Raw genomic sequence first — 11,006 nt, 5'->3', positions numbered from 1 at the left:
TCTTATATAGAAAATCAACATGCAAAGGCTCAAAAACATTCCTACACCACACTAAAAACTAATAGATTATATACTAAAAATACGTTAATGATGGCAGTTAATAGTTTGAATATTTATTGTTTGCCCAGTACTCTTTTTTTTTTTTTGTAAAAACTATACTATGTTTTTAAAAAAAAGAGTGTAGTGGACACACAATATTATGTTAGTTTCAGATGAACAACATAATGATGCAACAACTCTATACATTATGCTGTGTTCACTACAGTGTAGCTGCTGTCTGTCCCCATACAACACTGCTACATCACCGACTATATTCCTTTTATTTTTATGTAGTGCTGCCAGCATTAGATGCAATCCTGGGCCACAAGTCTGCACCCTCCTTTGCAACTGGTCCTGTGATAACAAAACCTTTGATTTCACCATCATTTTTTACTATGACCTCCATGTTATCTTCAAGATTGAGAATTGCGCTGTCTTTTCTCTGGCATGACTTTCGTTGTTGAATTACCACTGCTGGATGTACCTTCTTTCTGAGCTCTGGTTTGCCTTTCTTCACTGTGGCCATCACCGTGTCACCCATACCTGCAGTAGGAAGTCTGTTCAGCCATCCCTTGGTCCTCTTCATAGAAATGATATACAGATTTTTAGCTCCTGTGTTGTCAGCACAGTTGATCACGGCTCCTATGGGGAATCCGGGAAATCCAGAATTTCACCCCAGAGGACTCACCACATCATTGCTTTGACATCTTGAACACCAGAAAGGGACAGAAAGCCTGTGCCTTTTATTTTTATGACTTACTCATTTTATAACTGGAAGGCTGTATCTCTCGCTCTTCATCCATTTTGCCCCAGTCCCTACCTCTCTCTCCTCAAATAACCATCAGTTTTTTCTCTGTATTTACAGCCTGATTCTGCTTTTTGTTTATTCTTTTTTTTTTAGCTTCCTCTTATGAGTGAAATTACATGGTATTTGTCTTTCTCAGTCTGACTTATTTCACTTGTTTGCCTGGTATTTTGATAAAGGCTTTACGTATTCCCAAGTAAGATATGAATAAGTATCTAGGAATAATCTTAATAAAAGATGGTAATGTATATATGGAGGAAATTATAGAACAATGTTTTAGGGTAGAAAAGAAAATCTGAAAAATGAGGGCTGAGCCATTTAGGGATTATTAGATTAGTGAAACTTTAACAAGCTAATCTTAATAGTTCTACATAAGATCTAAGAACCAAGAAGAGCCACAGCATTATTCAAGTTGTTAGAGAAACATTTCTCATCGTATATAAGCTCACTATAAATCTATTATAATAAAGACAGAGCAGTATTAGGATGGAGATAAGTAAAAATAGGTGTAACAAAATAGATCTAGGTCTATTAATGTATGGACACCTGATACGTGACAAAATAGGCATTGCACAACAGTGAGAAAGAATACAGTAAATAGTTCTGGGATAATGACCAACCTTACAGAAAAAAAATAAATTTAGGTTTTCTTTTTTTAAGATTTTATTTATTCGAAAGAGCGAGAGTGCACAAACAGGAGAAGCAGCAGGCAGAAGGAGAGGGAGAAGCAGGCTCCCTGCTGAGCAGAGTGCCCAATGTGGGGCTCAATCCCAGACCCTAGGATCATGACCTGAGCCAGAGCCAGACACTTATCTGACTAAGGCGCCCCTCAATTTATATTATAATTATACTATGCACAAGATCAATTCTAGCTAGGTTTAAAACATTTTAACGCAGAAAAGCAAACTTTTAAAAACTTTTATCAGGAAATACTGATAATCATACTTATTTATGATCTAGTGGTTGACAAGGATAATTTCGAGGATAAAAAAGCATAATCCATAAAGGAATTGATTGATGCATTGACTTCTTTAAAATTTAAGTCTTCTTCACAGCAAAAGATATACACAACTTCATTTTTTATTATTATTTTTTTTAATTTTTATTTTATTTATTTATGATAGGCACACAGTGAGAGAGAGAGAGAGGCAGAGGCACAGGCAGAGGGAGAAGCAGGCTCCATGCACCGGGAGCCCGACGTGGGATTCGATCCCGAGTCTCCAGGATCGCGCCCTGGGCCAAAGGCAGGCGCCAAACCGCTGCGCCACCCAGCGATCCCTTCATTTTTTATTATTTCTCAACTTATTTTTAATACTTGATTATATATTTATAGATTTTCAGACAAAGTATTTTGCAGGATTTTGAACATTTCATAAATAACACCCTAACTTGGTTTTTCTTTTCATTAATAGTATTTTAAAAATAGTAGATATAGTCTTAGTTCATTCATTTTTAATTTTCATAACCTATTGAGTAGCAAGGATATTCTTCATATATATTGATATAAATTTATATAGCTCACAAGTTTTTCTTTTATGAACAGTGTGGCTATAAATATTGTTGTGATGGGACAGACATTGCATCCAGTTTACTTTAGAGAAAAGGTATGTAGACAGGTGAAGGAAGGAGGCAAAGAAATAGGATCAGGAGAGGACACATGGAGTTTTATACAGAACAATAGACCAAAAAAATCTGAAGCAAATATAGCATAAAGTTACATTTGTAAAGGTTGGGCAAATGGCACAAAGCTGTTTTTCATATTCTATTACATGATTGTTTCATATATAAGAAAGAGCTTCTTGTTTTCTTAATGCTTTCTGCCTTGAGTTCAACCTTAGATGGTATTGATATCGTGAACTCTTTTTGTTTCTTTCTTATGTATATTTGTATAATCTGTTCCTTGTGACATTTCTGAATCATTTTCTTTTAGATGCAGTTTTAAAATACTGCATAAAAAATGAATATTATTTCTTGATTGAGTCTAACATTCCTTTTACTTTCCAATAAATAGATGGGTTAATCCTACTTATATTTTTCAACAGTGTCAGTAAGATAGAATTTATATACCATACAATCCACCAACTTAAAGTCACTCATTTAAGGTATACAAATTCAGTGTTTTTTTCATATTCATTCATGGTATATGCAACCATCACCAGACAATCTGCATTAAAATATTTTTGCCCTCCCAAAAAGATACTCTATATCCCTTTATGGTTATCATTTTTTTTCCCATGAGTGCCCTTACTGCTAGGTAAACATTGCTCTAATTTCTGTCTCATTAAGAGTTTTCAATTCTGCACATTTCATATATATGGAATCTTACCATATCTGGTCTGTCTGGGTTCTTTCACTTACCATAATGTTTTTGAGGTTCATCCATATTGCACTGTATGTCGTCACTTCATTCCCTTTCATTACCAGATAATACTCCATTCAATGAACAACATATTTTAGTTATCCACTTATAATTTGATAGACATTTCTGTTGTTTTTATTTGTTTTTGTTGCTATTTTGAAGGCTGCTTAGAATGTTCATGTGCAAGTTTTTGTGTGGTTGTATGTTTTCTTTTGGTTGTATACCTAGGGCTGGAATTACTGGATTATATGGTAACATTTTGTTAAACATATAATGTTCAACATTTTGAGGAACTTCCCAACTGTTTTACAAAGCAGTACTGGAAATATACTGGACCAGTATATTTCCACCAGCAATATATCAATTCCTGTTTCTCCACATTTTTGTTAATATTTGTTATCTCTAGTTCTAGGCATTAAGTAGCTGTAAAGAAGTATTTCCTTTGGGTTTGATTTGAATTTTCTAAGTGATTAATGATGTTAAATATCTTTTCATATGGTAATTACCACTTGTGTCTCTTTGGAGACATGTTTATTTAAATCCTCTGTCCAGTGAGAAAATGCTCTGCATCACTTGCCATCAGGGAAATACAAATCAAAACCACAATGAGATACCACATCACACCAGTGAGAATGGGGAAAATTAATAAGGCAGGAAACCACAAATGTTGGAGAGGATGCGGAGAAAAGGGAACCCTCTTACACTGTTGGTGGGAATGTGAAATGGTGCAGCCACTCTGGAAAACTGTGTGGAGGTTCCTCAAAAAGTTAAAAATAGACCTGCCCTACGACCCAGCAATTGCACTGTTGGGGATTTACCCCAAAGATACAGATGCGATGAAACGCCGGGACACCTGCACCCCGATGTTTCTAGCAGCAATGTCCACAACAGCCAAACTGTGGAAGGAGCCTCGGTGTCCATCGAAAGATGATGGATAAAGAAGATGTGGTTTATGTATGTAATGGAATATTACTTAGCCATTAGAAACAACAAATACCCACCATTTGCTTCGACGTGGATGGAACTGGAGGGTATTACGCTGAGTGAAGTAAGTCAATCGGAGAAGGACAAACAGTGTATGTTCTCATTCATTTGGGGAATATAAATAATAGTGAAAGGGAATATAAGAGAAGGGAGAGGAAATGTGTGGGAAATATCAGAAAGGGAGACAGAACATGAAGACTCCTGACTCTGGGAAACGAACTAGGGGTGGTGGAAGGGGAGGAGGGCGGGGGGTGGGGGTGACGGGCACTGAGGGGGGCACTTGACGGGATGAGCACTGGGTGTTATTCTGTATGTTGGTAAATTGAACACCAATAAAAAATAAATTTATTAAAAAAAAATAAATCCTCTGTCCAGGTTTGAATTGGATTTTTTTTTATTGAGTTGTAAGAGTTCTTTATATTTTCTGGATACAAGTTCTATATCACATACATGATTTGTAAATATTTTATTTCATTCTTTGGATTGTCTTTTATGTGCTTAGTGTTTTTAAAGTATTAAAGTATTTATTTTGATGAAGTCCAATTTATCTTTTTTTTTTTTTATCTGAGCTTTTAGTGTCACTTCTAAGAATGGTTTGCCTAATCCAAGATCACAGGGATTCAAGCCTTGTTCTTCTAAGGATATTCTAATTTTACAGTTTTTACATTATGTAAAATAAAAATTTTAGGAATTTTTATATATTGCATATATTTATAACTGTGTAGGTATAATTGAAGTTTTATTTATTTATTTTTTATTTTTTTTAATTTTTATTTATTTATGATAGTCACGGAGAGAGAGAGAGAGAGGCAGAGACACAGGCAGAGGGAGAAGCAGGCTCCATGCACCGGAAGCCCGACGTGGGATTCGATCCCGGATCTCCAGGATCGCGCCCTGGGCCAAAGGCAGGCGCCAAACCGCTGCGCCACCCAGGGATCCCTAATTGAAGTTTTAATTGAAAAAAATGACTCCCATTGAATTGTCTTGGCATTCTTGTTGAAAATCAGTGTCTGAATTTATTTCTGGGCTCTTATGTCTATTTCAGTGATCTAAATGTCCAGCCTTATGACTGTACTACACTGTCTTGATTACTGGAGCTTTTTAGTAAGCCTTGAAATTAGAGTTATGAGTCCTCCAAATTTGTTCTTCTTATCCATAATATATCTTAATATGTATAACAAATATGATACCACATATTATAATGTATTACACATTATATAATACATATTATTACTGTCACTTATTTAAAAAAATTTTTAATGTATTTTTTTTTAAGATTTTATTTATTTCTAGAGACACAGAGAGAGAGGCAGAGACACAAACAGAGGGAGAAGCAGGCTCCATGCAAGGAGCCCCACGTGGGACTCGATCCTGGATCTCCAGGATCACACCCGGGCTGTAGGTGGCACTAAACCGCTGCACCACCAGGGCTGCCCTGCTGTCACTTATTAAGTGTAGTCACCACTGTCACCATACAATCTTATTCCAGTATTATTGACCGTATTCACTTTGCCATACTTTTCATCTTTGTGAATTACTTATTTTATAACTGGAAGTTTATACCTCATCTCTATTTATTTCATACATCACTTCACCCACCTTTCCTCTTGCAGCCACCAGTTCATATTGTGTATTTGAGTCTGTTTGTTCATTTGTTTTGTTTTAGATTTCACAAATAAGTGAAATCCTATGATACTTGTCTTTGACTTATTTCACTTAGTATGATACCCTCTAGGTCCATCCATGTTGTTGCAAACAGCAAGATTTCATATTTTTATTGCTAATATTTTATTGTGTATATATACCACATATTTTTTACCCATTTATCTATCAGTGGACACTTAGTTTGCTTCCATATCTTGGCTATTATAAATAAGGCTGAGGTAAACTTGGGGTGCATATATCTTTTTGAGTTAGTGTTTTCATTTTCTTTGGGTAGATAACCAATGGTGGAATTACTTGATCATGTGGTATTTCTATTTTTAATTGTTTGACGAACCTCCATGCTGTTTTCTGTAGTGGCTGTACTGATTTATATTTCCATAAATAGTGCATGAGTGTTCCCTTTTTTCCATATTCTCGCCCATATATTTCTTGTGTTTTTGATACTAGCCATTCTGACTAGTGTGAGGTGCTGATCAGTGTTTTGATTTGCATTTCTATAATGATGAGTGATGTTAAACATCTTTTTTATGTGTCTGTTGGCCATCTGAATGTCTTCTTTGGAAAAATGTCTATTCAGGTCCTCTGTCCATTTTTAAATTGGATTGTTTGGTGGTATTATATAAGTTCCTTATATTTTGGATATTATGTACTTATTATGTACTTAATTTGTAACTTACAAATATCTTCTCCCATTCATTAAATTGCTTTTTTGTTTTATTGATGGTTTGCTTTGCTGTGAACATTTGAAAGTTTGAAACATTTAAAAGTTTGAAATATTTACCAAGCAATATAAAGAACAATATTACAGATACTTGTGTATTTGTACTACCAATCAGAATAAACATTTGTCAATATTTTTTCATTTTTAGTCCCAGATTTTTGATAAGAGAAATAAAACTTTGTCCCAAAATTATAGTCCTCTTTGGATCTTTCCCATAAGAAAGTAAAGAGGCAAACCATAGCCTGTGGGAACATACTGCTTTCTCTTTCTTTTTTTTTCTTGCTGTCTTTCTGTCTCTGTCTGTCCCTTCTCTGTCTCTCTCTACCCCCCATAATTATCTACCTACCTGTGTACCTATCTTTTTGATCTTTCTGTGGAACTATTTTATGAATTTGATGTTTTATTTTCAAGTGCACCTTTAAAAACATTTTAATATTTGTCACCCATTCATTCACTCATTAAATATATATATTGAATGTCTAGCATACACCAGGCGTTACTCTAATCGGTAGGAAAAAAACAGTAAAAAATATAGGAGAAATTCCTTCTTCCACTCTTAAAGCTTATATTCTAGTAAATATGATTTTAGGAATAATTAGTGGTATGTGAATTAAAGCAATTAAGAGAATAAAAGGTGAAGAGGTGTGTATGTGTGTTGATGAGGGTTATTTTTGATAAGTTGGTCAGGGAAGGTTATATATGAGCAGAGATTTGAATGGCATAAATAATGAAAAAAATCAAGAAAATTTAGAGGAAGAGGTCTCAAGCAGACATTTCTCTTGACTTTATAGGATAGCCAACAGTATTTTGAACTACTGATTTTATGCTTATTTCTGCTGAACTGATTTTAAGTTAATAGCTGTATGGTAATGTCCTCTCTATTTCACTCCTCAAGTTCTTGCTACTTCCCTTGGTTGCAGGGAGAGTCACAGAAAATTGAAAAGGACAGCATGTTTGAGTTTTATCACCTTTGCTCCACTTTCCCTAAGGTCCAGTGGGAATCTTCCCTGATTTTGCCTTTGACCTGTCAATGATGTTTGCACATGGCTTTAAGAAAAGGGGTATTGGGCAGCGAGAGCAGGTGGCCACGGCGGGCTCCATCTCTGCCCTGCAGGTATGAAGCGGCCCCTGAGCCCCTCTCCCCCGGGTGAGAAGGAGCCCCCCACATCTGGAGCTAAGGAGTGCTTCCTCGGCCCCCAGAACCGCCTAAGGCCAAGCGGGGAGAGGAAGCGGCCATCCTACACTCCCTGTGATGTCTGCAACATCCAGCTGAATTCCTCAGCTCAGGCCCGGTGCACTGTGGGGGGTGTGCTCACCAGGTGGCTTCGGCAGCTCAGCTTGGGGACACCCCCACCGGGCCAGATGGTGCTCCGTGGTGCCTCCGAAGGTGAAGGGGGAGAATGCTCTTGGCAGGCCCAGCCTCCAGAGCCCCCAGACCCCAGCTGGCTTCCCTGCCCCTGCCTGCCAGGCCTCTGCAGCCCCCGCTGGACTTCAAGCACTTGCTCGCCCTCCACTCAAATGGTGCCGCTGCGCTCAGTCTCACCCCCAACTTCAGCACTATGGACCCGATCCAGAAAGCTGTCATCAGCCACACGTTTGGGGTCCCTTCCCCTCTGAAGAAGAAGCTCTTCATTTCCTATAACATCTGTCACCTGAGATTCAACTTCGCAAACCAAGCCGAAGCACATTACAAAGGCCACAAACCCGTCAGAAAACTCAAGGCTGTTGAAGCTGCCAAGAGCAAGCAGAGGCCACAAACCCTGGCCTGGGATGGGGTGCTGGTGTCCCCAACCCCGACTCCAGGCAGTAGATCCCCTGGAGAGCCAGAGAGCAAAGCAGTTCCTGCAGCCCCTCCTCCTGGCCCCCAACTCCAGCCACCGCTGACTCCGGACCCCACACCCAGGGAGCCGGCCCACTCAGACCTCTTGGATCCTGCCTCCTCTTCCTCTTCTTCCTCCTGCCCACCCTGTTCCCCAGAGCCTGGGAGAGAGGCACCAGGGCCTGAGCCAGCAGCAGCTGCTGTGGAAGTGGTGTGAGTGGGGAGGGCAAGGGTGAGAAGGGGCGCCTCTACTGTCCCACGTGCAAGGTGATTGTGAACTCTGTCTCTCAACTTCAGGCTTACAACACAGGAGCCAAGCACCGGGGGATGGTGGAAGGTCAGCGAGGTGTTCCCCAAAAGGGCTGGGGCCACAGAGTGCCCCGGGGAGCTGGACACAAGGCCAAGAGAGTGGCAGGGGACCAGGGGGCCGACAGGGGCCCAGCCCTCCTTTTCACTTGATCTGTGTCAGCTCCAGGTCAATTCAGAGACCCAACTCAAGGAGTTGAAACTGGCCTTGCAGAAGCAATTCACCAAGACGCTAGCAGCCCGCTTCCTCCCCAGCTCCATCCCTGCTGCGGCTGCAGCCTCTGTACCCTGCCAGGGCCCCTGGCCCTCCGGCCTGCCCCCACAGCAGCCACCACCCTCTTCCCAGCTCCCATCCTGGACCCGGCTCTATTCTGTCCCCCAACAGGAGCTGTCTGCCCTGCCACGGGGCTCATTGTCTTTGCCTCCTACTAGGCTTCTGAGGAGGCCAGGACTCATTTCCCAGTAGTCACTGTCGTGGCCTCCACTTCCCAAGATGCCTCAGTTTTCCTCCATCCCCCAAGAGACTGCCATGTACACCCTAGAGCTTCCTGCCCAATCTAGGAAAAGCTGGGCTAGTTTCAAGGGCACCTGCCCTTTACCTGCCCTGGACTAGGGATTCCACTACTACCCTCCAGACCCAAGGATGTTCTATCCCCACTCTCCTTTCCCCAGCCTTCTCAAGCTAGTTCTGGGCTCCCCTGCATTACCCAGACTGATTTATGGGGAACAAACTAAGAAATCCCAGAGATCTATGCAAAATGCCAGCCCCATGGTACTCTCATTTCCCCAACTTGAGACCTATACTCCCATGGCCAGAGGCCCTAGGAATATTACCTTTGAGCCCAAGGACAAGTCTACAGAGGAGGCCCTCCCCATTCACTGGATTCTCTGGAGAATCACTGAAGGTGGCAGATGGGGTCTCAAGCTGGAGAGGGTTCAAGGCTATTTGGACAAGGTGACCCAGGGGAGTAGAAGACTGTGGAGGAGAAAGGGAGCAGTGTTAAATGGGGGCAAAGCCAAGGTGGGGCTGGGACTGAAAGCTTTTAGGGTTCCTCTGCTCTGACAAGATAGGGTAGGAGAGAGGTAGGTGGGGTGATTTTTCTGGCTGAGCCCAGTTTTAACAGGGGTAATCAACCCCATATAAGCTCTCCTCTCAGCCTGTCATTGATTCCTGGTGAACCTAGGAATGGGTGGGGGGAGCACTAGGTCTCCCTCAGACTCTGGACCCAGCTAACAACAACCCCCCCTGCCAGGGCTCCCAAACAAAGAGCTTTCCCCTCCAGCTCCTTATCCCAAACTGGTCCCTAACACTAAATCCAGCTTTCCCTCCTCGCAACCAGCACCCAGCCCCCTCACTGTGAAGCTGAGTGTTGGATCCAGGCTGATATACTCTCAAGACCCATTTTCATGCTGTCAAAGTTAACGTTACAACCTCCATCCCACCCCCAGCGCTGCTCCTTCACCCCACAATATGGCACTTTGCCAGTATCCACCTGTATCATCATCATCTTTTTTTTTTTATCTTTTCTTTTTTTAGATATTTCCAAGGGAGGACAAGAGGGGGAGGGGAGGGAAACTTTTTGATAACAATTGTGGTTTTATTGTGTCCAATGCATCAATAAATGTATTCAAGCCCGGAAAAAAATGGGGTTATCTTTGGAGTTTTTACAGATTATGTAAATTATTTTTAGTTTATAATGCTTAAGAATGTTTCTTGTCAGACATTTTGGCTCTAGTATATGTGGTAATTGGTATTTTTCTTGATTTGGGCTGTATTCCATTCCATTTGTAGATAATCATACTATTTTAATTGGCAGATAGGGTCTGTTGCATAAATGAATTAAAGGTAAAGTTTTACATTCTTTTTTAATTTTATGGATTTTTTTTGAGGATACTAAGAAGGAAATGGGTGGAAAAGTTTTTTCTTTTTTTGATTCTTGTTTGATTTCTCCTTTCTTATAATTTTTTAAAATTCCAGTATAGTTAACATAGAATGTTATATTAGTTTCAGGTATACAATATAGTGATCCAGCACTTCCATACATTACCTGGTGGTCATCACAAGTGCCCTCCTTAATTTCCATCACCTATTTCATCCCCACTCCTTTCATAACCATCAGTTTGTTCTCTATAGCTAAGAGTCTGTTTCTTGGTTTGTCTCTTTTTTTTTCCTTGTTTTTTGTTTTTGATTCCAAATATTAATAAAATCACATTTGTCTTTCTCTGACTTATTTCACTTAGCATTATACTCTGTAGCTTCAGCCATGTCATTACAGGGTGAAAAAGATTTTGACAGCTCTTATGGAAA

General features: G+C 40.1%; 2 pseudogenes; one reads left to right on the top strand and one right to left on the bottom strand.

Annotated features, from left to right (window-relative positions):
- Positions 1–258: 258 nt before the first annotated feature.
- On the bottom strand, positions 259–746 carry LOC112931968 (large ribosomal subunit protein uL14 pseudogene; annotated as a pseudogene).
- A 6,877-nt stretch (positions 747–7,623) lies between these two features.
- On the top strand, positions 7,624–9,222 carry LOC112930651 (zinc finger protein 385C-like; annotated as a pseudogene).
- Positions 9,223–11,006: the final 1,784 nt, after the last annotated feature.

The sequence above is a fragment of the Vulpes vulpes genome, chromosome 13 (assembly GCF_048418805.1).
Source record: "Vulpes vulpes isolate BD-2025 chromosome 13, VulVul3, whole genome shotgun sequence".
NCBI lineage: Eukaryota > Metazoa > Chordata > Mammalia > Carnivora > Canidae > Vulpes > Vulpes vulpes.
The sequence above is the reverse complement of the archived record's forward strand: the minus strand, read 5'-3'. Positions and strand labels throughout refer to the sequence as shown.